The sequence below is a fragment of the Phyllostomus discolor genome, chromosome 6 (genome assembly GCF_004126475.2).
Source record: "Phyllostomus discolor isolate MPI-MPIP mPhyDis1 chromosome 6, mPhyDis1.pri.v3, whole genome shotgun sequence".
NCBI classification, from domain to species: domain Eukaryota; kingdom Metazoa; phylum Chordata; class Mammalia; order Chiroptera; family Phyllostomidae; genus Phyllostomus; species Phyllostomus discolor.
Window position 1 is genome coordinate 72563797 of NC_040908.2, and position 25239 is coordinate 72589035.

At 37.2% G+C, this 25239-nt stretch overlaps 1 long non-coding RNA gene across 1 annotated transcript; it reads left to right on the top strand.

Annotated features, from left to right (window-relative positions):
- The first annotated feature begins 2494 nt into the window (after positions 1-2494).
- On the top strand, positions 2495-23450 carry LOC118501169. The gene is made up of 3 exons (XR_004903776.1): positions 2495-2507; positions 17496-17506; positions 23306-23450. It is a non-coding gene; the product is annotated as an uncharacterized LOC118501169 (long non-coding RNA).
- The last annotated feature ends 1789 nt before the right edge of the window (positions 23451-25239 follow it).

Below are 25239 nucleotides of genomic sequence, written 5' to 3' on the forward strand. Positions count from 1 at the left end.
CTTGTCATCCAGCTCACTGATTTGATCCTATTCTTCATCCAGCCGGCTTGCCATTCCTTCTAATGTGTTTTTTTTTTTTATTTCTGAGATTTTATTGTTCATTTCTTCCTTTTTTTATAGTTTCTCTTTTCTTTTTCATGGTGATGTCATCCTCACTCAGTTCCTTATAGTTGTCTGTGAGTTCCTTGAGTATCTTTACAACCATTATTTTGAATTCCTTATCTTATAGTTTGATTACATCCATTTAATTTAGTTCTTCTAGTGGGGAGTGTACTATTCCTTTTGTTTGCATGTTCTTTTTTTGTCTCCCCATTTTAGGTGACTCTTTTTGCTTGTTTCTGTTCTTCCTGATGTTTCACTTTGAGAGCTGTCTTTATAGGGTGAACTTCTATGGTAGGAATTCTATGAGGTTCAGTGGTGTGGTATCTTTGATCTCCTTGTCTGGACTCTGTAAGTTTGCCCTTTCTTCAGTTTGCGTAGGCTCTCTTGTTGTACTTGGGTTTTTACCCTTTGGTGGTTCCTTGTCAGTGGTTTTTCTTCTCCAGCAGGTATACTGATGTTTGCAGCTCCCATTTACTCTTGTATGTGCTCAGTGGTAGGTTGAAGGCAAAATTGATTAAGACAGTGGAAGAATATTTTATGGGATTTAAAGTACCAGCAAGTAGAGAAGAGATTAGAGATTCTTTTGATAAGTATCATGTTAACTGCAATATTTCACCCAACTAGGCAGTTTTTATAAAAGGTGAAAGGGAGATAAGACTCTGGTTAGAGGAGAGGAGGATTTTGAGCTGAAACCAAAAAATGGGACACTTGTGCAAGGTTAGAGATGACGTATAGTGAGATTAAAGGATAGAAAGTAGGCATAGTGTGAAAGAGAATAGAGTTAATCATAAGAATAGAAATGCTCAGGATTGAAGTGAAGTGGGCTAAGATCAAGGAAGGTTGTTGTGTAGTATGTACAATTGTATAAAACAATAATTATTTACACTAGTACTAGAATAACAATTATATGACAAGAAATACATGATTTGGATAAACAGAAAATAAAGTACCCAATCAAGAGTTGTGTGTTATTGGAACATGGATGAAGTGAAAGAAGGAAAATTAAAATACAACAAAGAGAGAATATGGAAAACCAGTCAAACAATGCAATTAACCATAGAAATAAAATGAAGAAAACTAAACATAAGGAAGAGAAATAAAAAAAATACTAATAAGACTTCCAGCCAAGATAAAGGTGTAGGTAGATGCACTGTGTCTCCTCGTACAAGCAAAAGAAGGACAACACCAATGTAAAAACAAAAAACAACCATAACTGACAAAAATTGAACTGTACGGAAGTCCAACAACCAAGGGGTTAAGGAGGAAACCTTCTTCCATACCAGTAGGAGGGGCAGAGATGAGCAGCGGAGTAGAGAGCATTCACAGCAAGGCAGCAGCTGGAGGACTGGGGTGGGCAAGGCAGTGGCCGGTGAACCCAGGAAGGCTGCAGATTGTGGAGCTTGCAGTCCCACATTTGTGTGCAGATAAACCTAGAAGAACTACTGAGGAGCAAGACAGACTGCACAACCCAGGGCTCCAGCGTGGGGAAATAAGGCCTCAAACTTCTGACTAAAACACTGGTGGGGTTTGAGTGAGAGAAACTCTCAGCCTCACAGGAGAGTTCATTGGAGAGACCCACAAGGTCCTAGGATATACACAAAACCACTCACCTGGGAATCAGCACCAGAAGGGCCCAATTTCCTTGTGGGTAGCAGGGGAAGTTAATGAAAACTGTCAGAGAGCACAGCAAGCACCATTGTTCCCTTTCAGACACCTCCCCCATATACAGCATCACAACAAGGGTTGCCCCCCTCTGGTGAACCCCTAAGTCTCCACCCCTTACTATGTAACAGGCACTCAAGACCAAAAATGGCCCAAATGAAAGAACAGATCAAAGCTCCAGATAAAATACAACTAAGTGATGAAGAGATAGCCAACCTATCAAATGCACAGATCAAATCACTGGTAATCAGGATGCTCACAGAATTGGTTGAATATGGTCGCAAATTTAGATGAAAAAATGAAGCCTATGCTAAGTGAAATAAAGGAAAATGTACAGGAAACCACCAGTGACAGGAAGGAAACTTGAACTCAAATTAATGGTGTGGACCAGAAGGAAGAAAGAGACATTCAACCAGAAAAGAATGAAGAAACAAGAATTCATAAAAATGAAGAGAGGCTTAGGAACTTCTGGGACAACCTTGAACGTTCCAACACCCAAATCATAGGGGTGCCAGACGGAGAAGAGGAAGAGCAACAAATTGAAAACTTATTTGAAAACATAATGAAGGAGAACTTCCCCAGTATGGCAAAGGAAATAGACTACCAGGAAGTCCTGGAAGCTCAGAAAGTCCCAAAGAAGTTGGACCTAAGGAGGAACACACCAAGGCACATCATAATTACATTAGCCAAGATTAAAGATAAAGAGAGAATCTTAAAAGCAGCAAGGTGTAAAGAGAGAGACAGTTACATACAAAGGAGTTCTTATAAGACTGACAGCTGATTTCTCAAAAGAGACCTTGCAGACAAGAAGGGGCTGGAAAGAAGTATTCCAAGTCATGAAAGTCAAGGGCCTACATCCAAGATTTCTCTATCCAGCAAAGCTTTCATTTATAATGGAAGGACAGATAAAGTGCCTCCCAGATAAGGTCAAATTAAAGGAGTTCATCATCACCAAGCCCTTATTATATGAAATGTTAAAGGGACTTATCTAAGAAAAAGAAGATAAAAAATATAAACATAAAATGACAACAAACTCACAGTTATTAACAACCACATGTGAAACAAAAACAAACTAAGCAAACAACTAGAAGAGGAACAGAATCACAGAAATGGAGATCACATAGAAAGGGTTATCAGCAGGGGAGTGGGAAGGGGAGAGAGAGGAAAAGGTACAAAGAATAAGTAGCATGAATGGTATGTAGAAAATAGACAGGGGGAGGTTAAGAATAATATAGGAAATGTAGGAGCCAAAGAACTTATATGTATGACCCATGGAAATGAACTAAAGGGGGGGAATGTGGGTGGGATGGGGTGTACAGGGCAAAGGGGAATAAAGTGGGGTGATGGGCAACTGTAATAGCATAATCAATAAAATATAATAAAAATACTAATAAAATAAAAGTGGTAAAAATTTTGAAAAGATAATACACATAAACAATAAAATGCCAGCTCTACAGGATAGCAAAGTGACATTTGTCTGTTTCTCAATTTTTAGGCTCTCCCCCTTTCAATCTATTCTGGGCCCTTCATAGCTCCATGTCTTATTGTCTTGGGGGAAGAAAAGAAAAAAAACAAAGGATCCTCTCCTTTGGATCTTTGTTTTTTTGTTTTGGATCCTTTGGAGAGGATCCAAAAACAACAACAACAAAAAATAATCCTCCTGATTTTTAAGTTGTTCAGTGAGGTCTCCTGGTCTTCCTACATGCCACAGGAAGAATGGGGCTGGCCTTTGCTTTTCTCCCTTCCTGTAGTCTTGAGAGAATGGACACCAGTGCTGGGTGGAAATATTCAGTTTCCTGGCTTCCTGCCCCTGTCCTCTGTGACCTGCCAGGCTCAAATCAGCCACTCAGCTGTTCACAGCATGAGTCACTCTCTGAGCCCAAGACAAACTGGGTGCACAGTTCAACTCAGCCAGTCAGCCTCCAGGTGAGCTGCATGAGACTAACCAGGGGCACAGTTCTACTCAGCTACTCAGTCTCCAGAAGGCTGACTCACCTTCAGGGCAAGTCAGCCTGCTGGACATTTCTTTACAAAGCAATTATCTGACTGTCTTCACCAGCACATGAAAAAGCCAACTGTTTTATTGCCAGAACAAAGTGGTATTCAGTGTGTTTGCTGAAGACACAGTGGAATTTGTACAAGAATTCAAAGTGTTTTTCCTACAAAATCTTCCGAAGAAAGAGACAAGTGTCAGACAACCACGTGAGATCTAAGGAATAGCACAAACACATTTCACTGAAGAACTAAAATTAACAGGCAGGAGTAAATAGTAGGTAACTGTACTATGTTCTGAAAATATAGATACATTAACAATAAAACTAACAAAGTAGATGGAAACATGAAAAGAGTAAAGAGGAAGTAGAATAAATTCATTGATACAGTCCTAAGTATTAAACAGATTCACTTTTATTGTGGACCAGACTAGTGATTAGCTTCCATAAAGAAAGAAAATTATAGTAACTTGAGAGTATAGAAACCTGGGGAAGAGGCAATATATTTCTAATCCTACCAGCTTTTACCACCTTTACCTGGTCATACTTCTCCAAAATGCAACTGATATAAAAACATAATGGAAGAAATCTGACCCCTGAATAACTCCTGAAGAGTCAAGCAAACCACACTCTCACCCTGGACTACCATATGAGAGGGATTGTGTCTGTTTTTCAAACCACTGGTTTCTAGGATTTCTTAGTCATTGCACCTTGGCTTTTTACTTATATTTCATGATATGTGATGTGATGCAAAACCCTTCTTTTTTTCCTTCATTTTATCTTCATCTTTTATACCTTTTTAAATTAAATTTATTGGGAGTGACTTTGGTTAATAAGATCATATAGGCTTCAAATGTACAATTCTATGATACAAGATCTGTATGTTGCATTATGTGCCCACTACCCACAATCAAATCATCTTCTGCCACCACATATTTGATACCTTTTACCCACCCCCTTCCCTCTGGTAAACACCATACTCTTATTTATGAGTTTTTGTTTGTTTTTAATGTGTTAATTTGCTCCTTTTAGTTTTATATCCTACATATGAGTGAAATAACATGGTTCTTGACTTTTTCTGACTTATTTTCCTTAGCATGATATTCCCAAAATCCATCCATTTTGTCACAAATTGCAGTATTTCATCTTTTCTTATGGTTAACTAGTATTCCATCATAATATGCACCATGTATCATCCAGTCATCTACTGAAAAACAATTCAGTTGTTTCCATGTCTTCAGCACCATGAATAATGCTGCAATGAACATAGGAGTGCATATATATTTGCAAGTAAATGTTTACAAATTTTTCTTGATAGATACCAAGAAGAGGGATTTCTGAGTCATCTGTATGGAACCACAAAAGACCTCAAAGAGACAAAGCAATAATAAGAAAGTAACAAAGCTGGAGGTACTACACTCTGGAACTTCAAATTGTACTACAAAGCAACAATATTTAAAACAGCATGGTATTGGCAGAAAACAGACCCAGAACAATGAAACAGATTTGAGAGCCTAGAAATAAACCCACAAGTATATGGGAAAATAATTCTTGACAAAGGAGCCACAACCACACAATGGAGAAAAGAGAGCTTCTTTAATAAATAGTACTGGAAAAATTGGAAAACCACATGCCAAATAATGAAATTAGATTTCTGTTAGTCCCATATACAAAAATTAACTCAAAATATAAGACCTAAATATAAGACCTGAGACCATAAGTTACATAGATGAAAACAAAGGTACTAAAACTAATGAACCTTGGTCTTAGAAAGAATTTTATGAATTTAACCCCAAAGACAAGGGAAGTAAAGTTAAAAATAAATGAATGAGAGTATATCAAACTGAAATTCTTCACAGCAAAAGAAACTGCTTACAAAACAAAACCAAAACTAACTAAAAGGGAAAAGACATTTGCAAACAATTGCTCTGACAAGGAGTTAATAAACAAAATATGTAAAGAACTCACAATACTCAACAGAAAACAAACAATGCAATTAGAAAATTGAGTGGAGGACCTGAACAGACACTTATCTCAAGAAGACATACAAGTGACCAACAGATATATAAAAGATACTCAACCTCACTAGCTATTAGGAAAATGCAAAGAAAAACCACAATGGGATGCCACTTCATAACTGTTGGGATGATGATTATCAACAAGACAGGTTATAACAGGTGTTGCAGAGGTTGTGGAGAAAAAAAATTCTCATTCACTGCTGGTGGGAATGTAAACTGGTATAACCACTATGGAAAATAGTATGTAGTTTCTGATTGCCCTTCTTATACCCTTTTACTTTAAGTGTCTTAAATTCCTTCTGCCCATATTTCAAACTGGAAGGTTTGCCTTCATCAGACAATTAAGAGACTTAATAACTACTTACAAGATTATGTTTCTTTGCCCGGGTATAATTGCATTTTTAAAAAAGGGGGAATGAAGCAGTCATTTTGGATGAATGAATCTATCTTAATGATGAATTTCAAAAATCATCAATGAAGGATGAAGTGAGAGATTTGGAAGTTGTTAAAAAATGTATTTACATGAACAAGTGATACCAGGTAAAGATTCTCTATGATACTACTACCCTTGCTATGCATATATCTATTTTCATAGGGCAAATGACAAGAGAAAGTATATTAAATTTTCTGAAAAGTGGTGAAATTGATTCTTTCAAGATTTTTACTTGAAAGGTTTGACTATGTAAAGTTAAAGCATATGTGAATAAACCATGTATGTCCTTGTTTTTCACTTGAAAGTAACGGTGTGATTTCCACTCATCTTTAGAAAAGCGTTCCATAAAAATAAGTTAAACAAGTTCATCAAGAACAACAAGCCATAAAAATCCATGGTTAATCATTTGTACAGGGAATACTGGCCATGATAGTCTTCAGAGGTTCTAAAATTTCATGTAATACTTCAACATCTGAAATTATGAGCAATTTTAAACCTCAGCAATTTCATTTTGAACAGCTAAATGGAAACATAGAATCAAATAACTTTAGAATTAGAGAGATGGAGTGGGTATTTGAGAGCATATCATTTCACTCTGAGTTAGAATGCTAAGATCCTGGTCCTCCTCACCCTGACAGCTGTCAGGACAGTGTCAGCTGCTGAGAGTTTCTTGTCAGGAAGTGGTTGCATTTCCCACTATCCTTGCTTAGACATATGCACAAGAAAGAGATTCAATAGAATTTCAACATTAGCTACTTTCCTCTGTCTAGATCAACTGCTACACACCCTCTCATCCCTTAAGTCCTGTTTTATGCCTCCTCTAATCATGCAAAGAAAATACTCAACTTTCCCTCTTTTTTTATTAACATGTTTCCTGATAATTTTCTGTTTAATAGGTCCCATCCTAAGGGAGTAGGGATCTTATTTCTATTGTTTTTATCCTCCTAGTGTTGAGAATAGGCTTTCTGTAATATTTGGCTGGATGAACATTCGGAGAGTGTTTTACTAATTTAGTAACTTTATCCCTCACTTGAATTTCTTTGTGAAGTCTGACACAGAAGACCAGAGATTGGCAAACTTTTTCTGTATGTTGCAGACCATACAATCTCTGTTGCAATTAGTCAACTCTGCTTTTTTAGCAGAAAGGGAGTCATATCAAATAGAGTAATGTATATTTTTTTCCTTGACACTGTGATTTAGTTGGTTGGAGATTGTCCCAAACACCAAAAGGATGGGTTTCAATTCCCAGTCAGGGCATGTATGAGAGGCAACCAATCAATGTTTTGCTCTTACATTGATGTTTGTTCCTTTCCCTCTCTCTAAAATCAATAAACATGTTTTTAAAAGTTAAAAAATATATAGTTTTATATTACAGTAAGAAAAAAGATGGTATGCCACATCTGGCATGAGTTTGCCAACCCCTGTGACTGATGACTAGATCTACTTTACTAATATATATAATTTGAAATAATCATGCCTCTATTTTAAAAGAATATTCAATATTTCCCCTACTTTCATAACTAGATAATACCATTCATTGTGAATAAAGTATATCTTAAATTAATAAAATACCCTAAATGAATAAAATATATCCTAAATCAATAAAATTGCATGTAGTTTGCATCATTCACATATTATTTCATTCAGTACAATAATTGGACTGATTATTATGGCTAAAAGTAGTCAGTAGACTTGGGAGCTCTGGCTTTTATTACAAGTTCAGGTTCTACTTACTGTATTATCTAGGACAAATCATAAAATATTTCCACATTAAAATCTTTAAAAATGAATGTAATACTACCCACATTGCCCATCACATGTTTGTATGCCAGGTGTTGTCACATTGTGGCTTTTAGACAAAACTTGAAGATGTAAGAAAATGGCCAATAAAACATTGTAGATTTAAAAGTACCCAAAAATAGGATGTGTTGTAGGTGCTGGGACAGAAGAGGCCTCAGCCAACACCAAGTTGGATCAGTTTTGATCAAGAGTGTGTGAGTAAAACATAAATTTCAACATCAGCAAACTTCTGCAAGGAGTGAAAAGTAGTAGAACACTTAAAAAGTAACAGAAATAATACATTATAAATATGATGCAAGCAGCTTTGTTAGCCTAGAAAACCATGGTTATTTGATTATTTTTATGGGGAACTTTGATTAACATTGGCCAAAAGTTTCAGATAATTAGCAAAGGAAAGAGTCTGGGTCAGAGACAGCCCCAAATTTTTGAGTTACAAACACAAAGTGTGTATTCTCTTGTGCTTCCTCACCCACCTCATCTCTTACAGAATGCCCACTCTTCTGACTTCTCCATTTCTTTTACTCCCCAGAGCTACCTTTGACTCATTTTATTCTTCATTTTTTACATGTCCTTCATAAAAGCTACTAACTTACAGCTTTCAGCCATCCAAATTGGCCTGTTGTTTTCCTTCTGGTTTTAATTCTCCTATTGTGAACCTGCAGGCACCATAGACTAGCATTTATTTTGTATTCTTATCCATAACATCTTGGCTCCAAATTTAGGTCCCTGAGCTATCTAAATTGTTCTGCTAACCAAGTTAATCCCTACGTTCAGAACAGCCACAGGAAAGGTTTTCTACATCTCTTCCTAGTGCTTTAATTGAAATTAAAGTAAATTATTCACACAGTGCACATTAATGTTGGCACAGCTCCTTCTGCCTTCTTCCCAAATGACATTGTGAGTTATGCCAAATGAAACTCATTTCCATTTTTGATATGGTTAACGAGTGGTAGATTAGGAGAATGCCATTGACAGACTATAACTTGATTTCAGTCAGGCATTTAGGAAAAACAATGACTGGAAGACTTCTTCTCTTTTGGATATGGTAGACAGATGTTAACTGCACAATGCAAAAGTATTTAAATAAAAACTGCCAAGATTTATTAATTGATTGATAAGAATCAGAAATAATGAATCCATTTGTAGTTGTTTTCCTCAATGTTTCCTCTCTGTCCCAGCTTCATGGATCAAATGCTAAGCCACCATGAAAAGCATGTTACTGAAGACCAATGACAATAAGCAGTTTTTTTTTAAGGGGAATAAAACTCTGGGTATATGTACTGTGTGTGCATGTGCATGTGTGTATAACCTAGGGGGAAAAGACTGAATGAAAGTACTATAATTTCAAATGTTATCTCAGTGTGGGATTTAGGGAATTTTTCCTTTTATTTTCCATAGTTTTCTAAAACTAGAGAACAAGTAACAATTACCTTTTTAATGTTAAAATATATATGTATATATGACTTATGGGTAGAGTGAAAACTTGGTCAAGTCCAGCTGATACAATGAATCAAGGGTAAAAGTAAAGTTTGCATTTTCATTCTGAAATGAATATCATGTACATAGGTAAAAGGCTGCCTTCACTCAGAAAGATCTGGTGACTTACCTAGGCCCAGGCACAAAAGGAGTCAACATAAGGACCCAAATGCTGAAAGAACTAAGAGATTCCTAATCCTGCAGCCAAAAGTATTTAAAATAATTCTAATCTCTATTTCTCTTCAAGAATACCAATTCATGACTAACAACGGAATCCTTATCTTCCTTCATTTTTGCATCTAAGATTCTCTCATCTTTCCATCTGCTCCAGGGATCCTCCCTAGATGAAACCACAAAGCTGTCCCATCACGAAGCCTACTTGGGTATGACATCCAATAGCTTACCACTAACACCTCCTCAGCTCTCACTTTCCTGTCCTAGTCTAATCACACCCCGACAGTGACTGGTGTTATGCCCCAAACAATTGGCTCTAAATATCTTCATTAATGTCTGTCATATTTTATTTTTCCAAGATCACAAAATGAATTTTGTGATGAATGTTCAAAATACATAGAGTCTTGTGAAATCAGAACTGATGCCCTATATTTGAGGTGTTCCCCACAATTTTATAAAAGTGTCTGATTTTATCACTTGGTGTCTTCTATAGGCACAGACTATTTGTCCCATTGCAAAAGATTTTTGTTAATTTTTTTCATTATATCATTATTTATTTGTAAAACTTTAATATGTCTACTCCCTTAGCAAAGATAATTGCTGAGAGTATGGTAACATGTTGAAATTAACATAAAACTTAACAATTTTTAAAAAATTTCCTTTTTTAAAAGAATAGTCATAATGTTGAATTTCTACTGTTTAATAGGATATTTAGATCACATATAATGAAGTAATAAAACTAATTATTTTAGATGATTGAAAGGCTCCAATATGAGAGATGAAATATAAATTTCTGAGAAGTTCCCAAATTGTGCATGCCCTGCAGATTACATCTCTTAATTTCAACTTTCCTTCCTGATCTGAACTGAAAGAGAATCAGAAATCAGACAGAAGTGATTTCCCTACATCTCATCTAGGGTAACATGGAGATGATTCATTGATGTTCCCCATTAATTAGGATTGTGTTTTTTGTTAAGTTACCTCAATTAAATTCTCTGTAGGTGGACTCCAGAGCCGGAAGATAATGTGAGTTTAAGGATGCAGGTCTAAAGCAGATCCTTGGTTCTGGTAAAAACAGATGACAGAAATATATGGAAACATCTGTTTTAGTTTTATTTAATTCAGAGTGCACCTAATAAATCATACACTGGATAGTATGTTTACAAAGAGCAGAATGTCTAAGACAGAGAACCTCAGAAGGAAATCCACTATTTAGTGACTAAGTAACAATTGGGTTCTCTCTTTTCTTTTTTTAAAGATTTTTTGTTATTTTATTACAATTGTCCCAATTTTTCCCCTTTGCCCTCCTCTTCCCATCCCCCTGCCTACTCCCACAGTCAATTCCCACACTGTTGTCCATGTCCATGTGTCATTCATACATGCTCTTTAGCCCCTCCCCCTTCTTTCCACCATTATCTTCCTGCCCCCATCCTTCTGGTCATTGTCAATCTGTTCCATGTGTCCATGCCTGTGGTTCTATTTTGTTCATTAGAGTCATCTTAAATGTCAGTTCACATGGTATTTGTCTTTCACCAACTGGCTTATTTCACTTAGCATAATATTTTCCAATTCCATCAATGCTTTCCCAAAAGGTAAGAGTTCCTTCTTTTTTCTGTGTAGTATTCCATTGTGTAAATGTACCACAGGTTTTTGATCCACTCATCTACTGAATGGGCACTTAGGCAGTTTCAACACTAAGTTAATGCTGTCATTATCATAGAGGTGCATAAGTTGTTTTGAATTGGTAATTCAGGATTCTTAGGGTCTAATCCCAGTACCAAAATCTCTGAATCAAAAAGCAGCTGTATTTTCACTTTTTTGAGAAAATTTCATACTGTTTTCCACAGTGGTTACCCCAGTCTGCACCCCCACCAACACTGTACTAGGGTTCCCTTTTCTCTGTATCCTTGCCAGCACTTGTTTGTAAATTTATTAATGATGGCCATTCTGACTGGTGTGAAATGATAGATCATTGTGGTTTTAATTTGTATTTCTCTGATGACTAGTGATGATGAACATCTTTTCATATGTCTATGGGTGGATCCTCTTTCTAAATCAGCTAAATTAAATTTTATTTGAAGTGAGCAGAGGTTATTACTACCTCTCTGTTTAGGAAGAATAATTATTTTCATTGATATATGAAGGTTGAGATTTGTCCTACCTACTTTAGGAGGATCGTTAAAAAGTTAGTGGTTTTAGCCCTGGCTGGCGTAGCTCAGTGGATTGAGCGTGGGCTGCGAACCAAAGTGTCGCAGGTTCAATTCCCAGTCAGGGCACATGCCTGGGTTGCAGGCCACGGCCCCCAGCAACTGCACATTGATGTTTCTCTCTCTCTCTCTTTCTCCCTCCTTTCCCCTCCTAAAAATAAATAAATAAAATCTTAAAAAAAAAAAAAAACTTAGACAAAAAAAAAGTTAGTGGTTTTATCCAACATTCTGCTTTGATCATATATGTCTCTGCCTGATAAATGTTAAGGCTCATATGTTGAACAGTGCTGTTGCTCAGAACTGAACACGGTGTGATTTCCTAATGTTAACTGAAAATCTCACACTGGAAGCATGAGAACCAAAGGAATGATGCTGCAACATCACACTAACAAAAAACAAGTCATTAACTAGAAGCAGAAATATGCTTAACTCATCCCAGGGGACTTAGGTTGATTCCCATGATGCCAGGGATAGTTCATTTTTTTCATGTGACTCCTTCCTCTCACAAAAATGGCCATTTTACTTCTCTCTCCCTTAAATTCTAACCCAACCAAGCTGATGGTTCCAGGAACAAAACTGATGGAGAAAATTGTACTGTGCTAAATTATTTGTACCAGTATGAAAGACTGTCTTAGTCTGAGGTGTATGCACATTGTATTATTTATTACAATGTATAAATATTTATTAAGTGTGCAACATATCTTTTCTCCAAAAAGGAAAAAAATACCAACAACAAAGAACACTCTAAACTCCTTTTTGAACATACCAAACTAAATATTTCAGTCAGATTACAACTTTCTGCAACAGACCCCTGATTTAAATGTGGCATTGTTCAGACAAGCTGTCCTTCTGGTTCTACTCAGGATGACTCTCATCTTTTTATCTAGCCCCATGTGTATCCACAACTTCTTCATAAACCCCATCAAAGGAACTTTCGGAGAACTGAATGGAGAGATATTTTGGTATAGTACTTAAAAGTCACAAACTATTCAGAAATTGAACTCTTTAATTATTTATTGTAATAACAAAAATGTAATTATTAGTGTTAAGACATTTAGAGGAAAAATTAAAATAAACTCACAATCATTTTCACTTACTAAGCACTTATGATTTATTTCATTTATGTAGTCACCTTAAAATATTTAGTTCAAGATACTCAAGAGTCCTCACACTTTGTTTTCCCACAAAATCCCTGTGAAGGAATTCTAATAATTTTGCTGGCAAATAAATAAAATCCACTATTAAAATAAACAAATAAACAAATACTATCTTATGAAATCACTTTAAAGTTTCTATATCTGTGAACTCTATACAGTTCTTTAGTTACAAGCTGATAGTCTTCTTTAAGAATGTATCAGTTAAACACACACACACACATATACACACTGTTCCCTTGACACTGTTTGTGTATCAGTGATAGTAAACACTGTACTATTAAAGTTAGTTTTGTTCCTTATATCATGCTAGTTAAAAATTCAGCAGGGAGCCTGACTGGTGTGGCTAGGTGGGTTGGGCATCATCCCGCAAACCAAAAAGTTGCTGGTTTGATGTCTGGTCAGGTCACATGCCTAAATTGCAGACCAGGTCCCTGGTTGGGGAAGTGTGAGAGGCAACTGATTGATGTTTTTCTCTCACACTGATGTTTCTCTTCCTTGTTTTCTCCCTCCCTTCCCTGTTCTCTAAAAATAAATAATCTTTTTTTCTTTTATTTTGTTGATTTTCAAGTATAGTTATTTCCATTTGTCCCCCATTATTCCCCACTAGCCCAGGCATACCCACCTTCCACACTTGATCCTACCTCCCTTTGGCTTAGCCCATGTGTCCTTTATACATGTTCCTTGACAAACATTCCTCCCCCCACCACCATTACCTCCTACCACTTCCTCTCTGGTTACTGTCAGTTTGTTCTTTATTTCCATGTCTCTGGTTATATTTTGTCTGTTTGTTTTGTTGATTATGCTCCACTTATAGGTGAGATCATATGGTATTTGTCTTTCACTGCCTGGCTTAGTTTACTTAGCATAATGCTCATCAGATCCATTCATGCTGTCAGAAAGGGTAAGAACTCCTTTCCCTCTGCATTATAGAATTTCATTGTGTAAATGTACCATAGCTTTTTGATCCATTCATTTACTGATGGACACTTAGCTTGCTTCTAGCACTTGACTATTGTAAATTGTGCTGCTGTGAACATTAGGGTGCGTAGGTTCTTTTGGATTGGTGTTTTCGGGTTCTTAGTACATAATCCTAGCAGTGGAATTGCTAGGTCCAAAGACAGTATATTTTTAGTTTTTTTGAGGAAATTCCATACTGTTTTCCACAGTGGCTGCATCAGTCTTCATTCCCATCAACAGTATACTAAAGTTCCCTTTTCTCCACATCTTCTCCAACATATGTTTTTTGCTGATTTATTTATGATGGCCATTCTCACGGGTGTGAAGTGGTATCATTGTGGTTTTAATTTGCATCTCTCTGATGGCCAGTGATGCTGAGCATCCTTTCATATGTCTCTGGGCCTTCTGCATGTCCTCTTTGGAAAAATGTCTGTTTAGGTCCTTTCTTTAAAACTTTTTTTTTATGGTGGAATCTACAAAATCAAATACATGGTTGTGTCACCCTGGCCAGCATGGCTCAATTTCTTGGGTGTCATCCTGCAAAGCAAAACATCACAGGTTGGGTTCCAGCCAGGGCACAAGGCTGGGTTTCAGGCTTGGCACCCAGTTGTGGTGCATGTGAGAGGCATTCCATCAATGTTTCTTTCACACATTCATATTTCTCTCCCTCTTTTTCTTTCTTTCTTTCTTCCCCTCTCAGATACAAAAAATAAATAGATAGATAGTTAGGTAGGTGGAATATTAAATAAATAAATAAATAAATAAATACAAAGTTATGTCTATAAAATTAGACAATAACAACTTAACCAGGACGAGACTTAAAGATCCACGAGGGCATGGCCAATGTCTGTTAATTTCAGTGATTTATTTCTGGTGCCTGGCACAGCAAGAGACACATTCATTGTACAATAAGTGAACTGAAGATTAAACAAATGATTCAATTACACTTTACTTTTAACTTTCAAAATTAATGACTAAACAAATGATTAAATTTAAATTGATTTATTTATAAAAATTTAAAAAAATGATTAAATTACCCCTGGCTGGCGTAGCTCAGTGGATTGAGCGCAGGCTGTGAACCAAAGTGTCGCACGTTTGATTCCCAGTCAGGGTACATGCCTGGGTTGCAGGCCATGACCCCCAGCAACTGCACATTGATGTTTCTCTCTCTCCCTCTCTATCTCCCTCCCTTCCCTCTCTAAAAATAAATAAATAAAATCTTTTAAAAAATGATTAAAAATAATCATTTATGTAGTAAATGTTGCTTGACTATTAAATACTGGTAATTTGGGAAGCCTTTCTGACACTGCTCTGTAAAGAAAAGAATTCTAAAATTAGCAGAAAAATTTCAAGGTAATTTACTAATTTTTATTAATGAAACAATTTTACTCTACTTTTAGGACAGCAAAAAACATAGCATGCAAAGTGTAATACAATTTAAATCTGATAAAAAAATGTGTATCTTTGTGTATCTCCTTCCAGATTTATTCTTGCAAGCCTGAGAAATTTTAGAAAATATTATATTATGATTTTGTAAGCATGGTTTTTATAATTTGTTTGTTCCTATAAAAATATCTTAGGAGTTCCCACTTGGCCATCTTCATAAGTTTACTATGTATATTCTATACTGTCATCTTTAGTGTAAGCATATCATTTAATGTATTCTAATATCTTTATATTCAAATTATTTTTCTGTTACTTTTTTATTATATCCAATAACTTTTCATCCTTTAGCAAACATTCCATTTGGAGAATCATTCTGCTTCACATTTAATCAAGATTAGGGCTGATGAACAAAAGTGAGTTTTAGACTCTTTATGCAAAATGCCTGGTCTTGTGGAATAATACTTGATCACATCTGTTGCTCTGATTCAAAAAAATCTAACACAGTTTTAAAAAATTGAACATAATACTTTGAGCATGGAGTGATAGATGAGGCTATGATCTTCATTTTCTTTCAATCACTTTAAAGATAAATGTCATTTATTTTAGTTTATTAAGATGTAAAATGACTATAAAATGTAATGCATAAATATACATCATTGACTAATATTTTAATTGTCTTCCCTTAAAACATTTATTCAATGGCTCCACATTATAATATATTCTTTACTAATACTCAAGTTTCCTTGGGAATACATGAAACAATATATTATAAAATAAGATACATTTTATATGTGTATAATTATATTTGTGAAGAAAATCTTCTTTGTAGGTTGTGATATCATTAGCTGTAATAATTGTAACAAAATAGCATTATGGAATATGTTATGTTTTATGTAAAGACTCTAATGATAACCAAAAGGAAAAAAGTCTATTCAGTTAAAACTCAGTAAACCAATTTGATTTTGCATAGATTAATTCCCTGGCTTTTGTTTCAGTGACATGCTTTTTATTTTCTTATCACAATATAATTAATGATTTAATCATAACAGCTATCTTGCAAATAGATAAGTAAATAAATATATAAAGTTTAATCCACACCCTACTTGGTTATAAAGCTTATTTTACTCAGAATAGCATTGCAAATGCTCACTCAGCCTTTAATCCTAGAAAAGTAATGACTTATGTCAAGCACAAGGCAAAACATTTACTTAATTCATTCATTGTATGATACCACCTATACACCACTTCGAGGTGGGGTGGGGGAAGTCTAGAAAAACATTGTGAGCTAATAAATTATTTCTCCTTGTTTGGAAGCCTGTCACTATTGTATAGTGCTGGTAAAGCTTATAAGTGATTCTTATTCTGAAGATGTTGATAAAAAGGGAAAAATGTGCTGTATGATTAAGATCTGCCTATTTTTCTTTATAAATTTTTTAAAAGAAAATGGCTAATTAACTAAGTTTTTACAGAAAATTGTAGTCAAGGAATGACCATAAAAAATAATCCAAAATTTCCATTAGTTTTTTTTCTCACATGGAAAAAAATGTTTTCCTGATTTCCATACTGTCTCATGTGAGTATTCTCTGCAAATATCAGCATTTGAATAAACTTCCCAGGTGCTACAGTTGAGATAATCCAGATATTTCATGCAAAAATACACAAATAAAACAATCTTTTTTATTGTTTATAACACCCTCAATTCTTTTTTTTTTTAACTGAATACCTCCATATTAGCTCTCTGTGTAACATCAATTTGACTATTGACCCAACACTTTATTTTGTGTTGTGCAGACTTAACAATCTACAGCTAATACTGGTACATTGGAGCATGTGAACATTCAATTTAACACTGAAAGTTTACATTTATAATTGATGGTTTTGATGAACTGATGAATAATATAGAGGAACACTGTGAAGATTACCAGTGAATTGGACTTATTTTATAAAATGAAACATAAGTGAGAACTCCTGGTCAACATGGTGGTATAGGCAGACATGGCTGGTCTCTGCACAACCACATCAAAATTGCAACAAAAATATAGACAATCATCATTCAGAACTGTCAGAAGTCAAGTTGAATTGAAGTCTGACAACTACTGATTTAAAGAAACCGCATCCATCCAGATTGGTAGGAGGGGCACAGGTGCAGAATAGCCTGGTCCCACATGCATGTGTGGTGGATAAAAATTAGGGAGGGACATCTTGGAAGCAAGGAGTCCCAGACTCACACTAGTTTCCCCAGCCCAGGGTTCCAGTGCCAGGAAGATAAGTCCTCACAACTTCTAGCTGTAAAAACCAGAAGGGATTGAGTCAGTGGAAGAAACTGTTAGATCCCAAGCAGTTACTTTTAACCCACACACACATTCACCTATTCAGACTCACTCCCTCTGAGTCCCAGCACCAGGGTATCAGCTTGAAAAGCACCAGTGGTATACAGAGAGGAATGGAAGTGTCTGGTATGAAGGCAAGCAGAGACCATTTATCCCTTTTCTAAATCCTCCCCCAACAGAGCTGGCAAGCTGGTGCCATATCTGAGACTCTATCAGCCTGGTTAACACTGTACTACCTTGGAGATCCTGAGACTCCATCCCATTCAACTTACAGCTGTTAACAACAGCTTTTCCATATGAATGGCCTGGTCTTGACTCAGCTCTATGACTTCATAAATCTTTGCAAGCAAGCATGAGCTGGCCTCAGTAAGCCACCTGTCCCCATAGCTCTTGCTGAATGGCCCTAGGCATGGCCCCAGCAGCAGCCAGCCTAGATTCACAGCTTGGCTTCACTTGGGAATCTCTAAGCCCAGCACAAGTAGCAGACATCTCAGATTGCTCTGTAGATCAGGCATGGTGGTCCTGGGACAAACACAGGTAAGGGCTGACCTTGGCCTGCACCACCTGGGGAATCCCTGAGCCTACACACCTAGTGGACAGCCATAGACCATGTCAGAGCATCACTACCCTGTGCCTGAATAGCTGGTGGAGGTTGGTGGTCAGTGGTCACAGCCAATTCTTTCAGTTGACTAGCCCAGGTAAATCCCTCCCATTGACCTGCCAATAGTAATCCAGGATCCACTACAATAGGAGAATTGTACTCAGACCACATGGAGAACACACTTTGAGTGCCCAGCTTGTAATATAGGGGATGCTGTGCCCTGCAGGATGCCTACCATATTAGCCCATGCTACCAAGACAGGGAGTCATAGCAGCTCTACCTAATGCATAGAAGCAAACACAGGGAGGCTACAAAAATGACGAGACAAAGAAACATGGCCCAGATGAAAGAACAGGTCAAAATCCCATAAAAAGGACTATATGAATTGCAGATAAGCAATCTATCAGATGCAGAGTTCAAAACACTGCTTATAAGGATGCTCAAGGACTTAGTAATGGCCTCAACAGCATAACAAAGATCCAGCCAGAAATTAAGAATATGCTAATTGAAATAAATAACAATTTACAGGTAAACAACAATAGAGTGGAAGAAGATGAGAATCAAATCAATGATATGGACAAAAGGAAGCCAAAAACAACAAATTAGAACATCAAGAATTCAAAATTAATACAAAGAAGGGAGGATAGTTTAAGCAGCCTCTGGGACAACTTAAAGAGGTCCAACATTCACATCATAGGGGTACCAGATGGAGAAGAGAAAGAGGAAGAAATTGGAAATCTGTTTGAAAAAAAATGACAGAACTTCATTTGTTTGGTGAAGGAAATATATATGCAAGTCCAGGAAGCACAAAGAGTGCCAAACAAAATGGATGCAAAGAGGCCCACTCCAAGGCTCATCATAATTAAAATGCCAAAGGCTAAAGATAAAGAAAGAATCTTAAAAAGCAGCAAGAGAAAAGAACTTAGTTACCTACAGTGGAGTTCCCACACGACTGTCAGGTGATTTATCAAAAGAAACTTTGCAGGCTAGAAGGGATTGAAAGAAATATTCAAATTCATGAAAAGCAGAGACCTACAGCCAAGATTGTTCTACTCAGCAAAGATATCATTCAGAATCAATGGACAGATATAGAACTTCCCAGACAAGAAACAACTAAAGGAGTTCATTATCACCAAACCATTATGATATAAAATGTTAAAGGGACTTATTTAAGAAAAATAAGAAGATTAAAACTATGAGCAATAAAATGGCAAAAAAATACAAATCTATCAAGATTTAAATCTAAAAAACAAATTAGGCAAAGAAGAACAGAGACAGAATCATAAATACACAGAGTGTTTCAATGGTTGCTGGATTAGGGAGGTGACACGTTATGAGGTGAGGGGATTAAAAACTACAGATAGGAGGGATGGGAAGATGGCAGAGTGGTAGGAGGGAGCAGATTCCACTTCCTCCTATGATGCGTGGGTCACCGGCCAGCAGTGATCACAGAACGCTGCGGATGGCTCATCAAAACGCGAGAAAAAAATATGCACAGAGACAGATCAGTTTCTGTGGAGAAGTAGGGATGGAATGGCCACCCCCTCTAGTGGGGAGTGCGCCGATTTACCGTCCAAACTGACTTTTATTGGGTTCGTTTTGCATAAGAATTCAGGTAAAGCACATTACTCATTTCGAGGAAGTAAGGATTAAACGATAGGTAACAAGAAACTCTGAGGGTCTATTTTGAGTCAGGGTCAAAGAGCTGTAAGACTTTAAGGAACAAACTAACTTCCTCCTTGGACCCTTCTCATTCAACAGAGCATTCTAAACAAAGAAGGTTTCACAGGAATTTACATGTTCTTTCTTAGGCCTGATCACCCAGGGAATCCACCCTTTGCAGCACAGGGCGGCACCACCCTATCATTGTTTCAGGCTTAGGTGGAGAAAGGGAAGTAAGGCAGCCTAGAGATTAAGAGATTTTCTTGCAGAGCAGGAGGACTCGGGCTTTGTCAAAGCCAAAGGGCGAGAGTCCATTACCCCCTTTTGCCGTAGCCCCCAAAGTCCTTCTTTTGGGGGCCTCCCACATGATCATGCATGTCTTAGATTGTTCCCCCCTTGGGGAATCCTACCTGTCATTGGCTAACCGACCAAGCATTGGGGTCCAGGCAGGGTGAGGTATAAAGGAGCAGAAGCAGTGCTCCTGTCAGGGAGATAAGCTTGTCTGCTTGCTGGCTTACGGTTCCAAAGGCACTCCCTTAGCCTTAGCCTAGGTGGGGGTTACAGCTTCTGATTCCAGGCAGGGCAGTTCCCAAAAGTCCTACACACAGGAGAAAAACCAACTGATCTATGGAAAAACAGAGCCAACAATATCACAACATTTATGAAAATTGGAGATCAAAAATTATAGCAGACATTGAAAAACCAGGTGGTAAGGAGACTGCTTCAGGATAATAAGGGCCCAGAGATCAGCGTGGGGACCAAGGAGGTGGCAGCTCCCAGGCCCAGTGCTCCCAGGTATGCCTCAGGGCACTAGAGGTAGAGCTGAGTTAACCTCTCCCTCCCCAGCCAAACAAGGATTGAGCAGCACTGAGGAAGCCTCACTGCTTAAAGGCACAGAGAGGGAAGTGAGGACTGAGAGTCACACAGGGCCTGTGAGCACCCATGCATACCCCAGAGAAGAGTGTGCATCCCACCCTGTGCAACCAAGGGCAGCCTGGCCAGGCACCAATGCCCCCAACCTGGAAAGAGTGTGGTTTTGTGGAAGACCCAGACCCCACAGCTCTGAGCACAGAAAAGGCACGGGCGCTCCATGGGACCCCCAGTGCACACAGCTGAGAACTTGGGAGAAGTGCACACCCCCTTGGGATCCCTGGAGCTCAGGCCTTGAACTTGGGGGAAAGTACATGCCCCTTGGGTTCCCCAGAGCTCACACCATGAATCCAGAAAAGGTGCAGGCACTCTGCAGGATCCTGGAATCTGCAGTGGGGAACTCCAGAGAGCATGCTTAGGAGAGCCCAGACCCACACACAGGGCCCTGCAGAGAGACACAGGGACTGGCTCCTGGGAGACCACGCAGCTATCCCTGGGGACAGTATGCAAGAGACTGACTGAGTTCTGACTGGGAAGGGAGAAAAGCCACTCCAATCACCGCTCAGCCTGCTGAAGCCAGCAAGACCAGAAAAACTGATTTGGCCAGTTAGAAACCAAAAAGAGGTGTTTTGTTTTGTTTATTTTAATTGTTTGATTTAATCTTTTCTTTTAAGTAACTTTTTATTTTTTAATTCTTATTATTTTTATATCTATCGATTCCTTATGCATCCCTTTCTTTCACTCTAGTGTTATTCCTTTCCAAATTTATTTCTTCTTCATTCCATCTTCTGCTTTTTTTCTTTTCTTGAACCTGCAAGTTATTGCATATTAGTATTACCTTTTTTTCATTATCCTTACATTTTTTATTTTAATAGCATTTTGGTATTCCTCTTCTTTCTGTATAGTCTTCTTTGCTTGGCTGGTTATACAGTATCATTTGATAGGTTTCCCGTTATCTTATTCATAGTGTATTGCTAATTTACTGTCCTTCATTTGTGTTCCATTAGTACACTACTCAAGGTTCCATACTCTCTATTCTTGTTATCTAGATCTTATAGATTCTGTCATATGATCGCTGCTCTAATATTACTGTAAATAAGACCTATTCCATATAATTGTAAATACTGCACAACACCCCTCTCAGATCTCGGCCCACTTTCCCGAACTCTATTACTGTAGTGGTTAACTCTATTTTCTCACACACTACACCTATCTACTATTCTTTACTCTCACCCTACCTCAGAATCTCACCTCCCACAGCCTCGGTGCTTTGTAGATCTAACTCACAATTCTTTCCTCCCCAACAAGAGTCTTATCTTCTTTCCATCCTTTCTAAAAAGTGGCTAGTGGAGTGGAAGATTATGGTTAACACAATACATATCCAAAGGATCTCCTATCTCTTCTCTAGTGGCTGCTACTGTAAATATCATAGAATACTCTTTTGTTGTCATAAGCCATTTTGCCTTACCCCTCCAACTGATCACAAAATGAATAGGGGGAAGCTACAATAAGCTACAAAAACATTACAGGGGAACTACAATGAACTCACTGCAAACTATATCAAAATAAAAAAAAATAGAAACTATCAACAAAGGCCAAGAGGAAATGAAAAATACAATTTCTGAACTGAAGAACACAATAGAAGGAATGAAAAGCAGGATCGATGAAGCAGAAGATCAGATCTGTGAATTGGAGGACAAAGTAGAAAAAAAAAAAAACAACCAGAAGATCCAGAAAACAAAAAGAGGCTCAGAAAGAATGAAGAGGGATTAAGAAAAATGCAAGACAGGATGGGCTGAGAACTAAAGCATTGCAGATTCGATTCCCAGTCAGGGCACATGCCTGGGTTGTAGGCCACAGCCCCCAGCAACCGCACATTGATGTTTCTCTCTCTCTCTCTTTCTCCCCCCCTTCCCTCTCTAAAAATAAATAAATAAAATCTTTAAAAAAAGAAAAATGCAAGAAAATATGAAACATAATAATATTTGTATAATAGGGTTACCAGAAGGAGAAGAAGAAGAGCAAGGGTTAGAAAACCTATTTGAAGAAGTAATGATGGAAAACTCCCCTAATTTGATAAGAGAGAAAGTCACACAAATTCAGGAAACACAGGGAGTCCCAATCAAGAGAAACCCAACAATGCCCACCTCAAGACACATCATAATTAAAATGGCAAAATTTCAAGACAAAGAGAGAATCTTAAAGGCATCAAGGGAAAAACAGGAAGTAATACAAGAGAGCCCTGATAAGGCTAGCACCTGACTTTTCAATGGAAACGCTCCAAGCCAGAAGAGAATGGCAAGAAATATTCCAAGTAATGAGAACCAGAGGTTTGAAACCAAGGCTAATTTACCCAGAAAGGCTCTCAATCAAGATAGAAAGCCAAATAAGAAGCTTCCCAGACAAAAGAAGTCTGAAAGAATACACCTCCACCAAACCAGCTGTGCAAGAGATATTAAAGGGACAGCTTTAAGGAAAGGTATAAAAATGGCAATGAATAAATACCTATCAATAATAACCTTAAGTGTAAATGGATTAAATGCTCCAGTCAAAAGACACAGAATAACTGAATAGACAAGAAAGCATGACACACACATAGGCTGCCTATAAGAGGCCCACCTCAGGATGAAAGACCTACACAGGCTGAACATGAAGGGCTGGAAACAAGTTTTCCAAGAAAATTGATAGGAAAAATAAAAGTCGGGGTAGCAATACTCATATCAGACAAAATATACTTCCAAAAAGGGTCCATAAAGAGGGACCCGGAAGACCACTTCATAATACTCAAGGGAAGAGTCCACCAAGAAGACATAAACATTTCCAACACATACGCACCCAACATAGGAACACCCAAATACATAAAGAAAATCTTAGAGGACTTTAAGAAAGATATTTACAGCAACATAATTATAGTGGGAGACTTTAACATCCCACTGTCAAAAATAGACAGATCTTCCAAACAAAATTATCAACAAAGATATTGTGGCATTGAACTATGCCCTAGATGAAATGGACTTAATTGATATATATACAGCACTCCAACCCAAAGAAGCTAAATACACATTCTTTTCAAATGTACATGGAGCATTTTCAAAGATAGACCACATGATAGGACACAAAACAAGACTCAACAAATTCAAGAAAATTGAAATCATACCAAGCATTTTCTCAGATCACAAGGGACTGAAGCTAGAAACCAACCGTAAGAAAAAAAAAAAAAACCCAAACACTCAAAATTATGGAGATTAAATAGGATGCTATTAAACAATGAATGGGTCAAGAATGAAATTAGGGAAGAAATCAAAATGTTTCTGGAAACAAATGAAAATGATCTCACAACATCTCAAAACTTATGGGACACAGCCAAGGCAGTCCTGAGAGGAAAGTTCATAGCGATATGGGCCCACCTAAAAAAGTTAGAAACATTCCAAACAAACAACCTAACCCTACATCTACAAGAACTTGAGGAACAACAACAAAGACAGCCCAGAGCAAGCAGAAAGAAGGAAATAACCAAGATCAGAGCAGAATTAAATGACATAGAGACTAAAAGCACAATTCTAAGGATCAATAAATCCAGGAGGTGGTTCTTTGAAAAGATAAACAAAATCAACAAGCCTTTAAGCAGGTTCATCAAGAAAAAAGAGAGAAGATCCAAATAAACACAATCAGAAGTGAAAGAGGAGAGATTACAACTGATACCACAGAAATACAAAGGATTGTAAGAAATTACTACAAAGAACTGTATGCCAAAAAATTGCAAACCTAGGTGAAATGGACACATTTCTAGAAAAATAAAGTCTTCCAAAACTCAAATAAAAAGAAGCAGAAAGCCTGAACAGACCAATAACAGCAAATGAAATTGAAGTAGTAATAAAAAAAAAAAACTCCCAGCACACAAAATTCCTGGACCAGATGGTTCCAAAGGAGAATTCTACAAAGCATTTAAGGAAGAGCTAACCCCTATCCTTCACAGACTATTCCAAAAAATCCAAAATGATAGAAGACTCCCAAACTCTTTTTATGGGACTAACATCATCCTAATCCCAAAACCAGATAAAGACACAACAAAGAAAGAAAACTTCAAGCCAATATCCTCAGGCCAATGATGCTAAAATCCTCAACAAAATATCGGCAAACTGCATCCAACAATACATTAAAAAGATCATACACCATGAACAAGTGGGATTCATCCCAAGGATGCAAGGATGGTACAATATTCACAAATCAGTAAATGTAATACATCACATAAAAGCAAAGACAAAAACCACATGATCATATCAATAGATGCACAAAAAGCATTTGATAAGGTACAGCACCCATTTATGATAAAAACACTCAGCAAAATGAGAATCAAGGGAGCATTCCTCAATATATTAAAGGCCATATATGAGAGACCTACAGCCAACATCA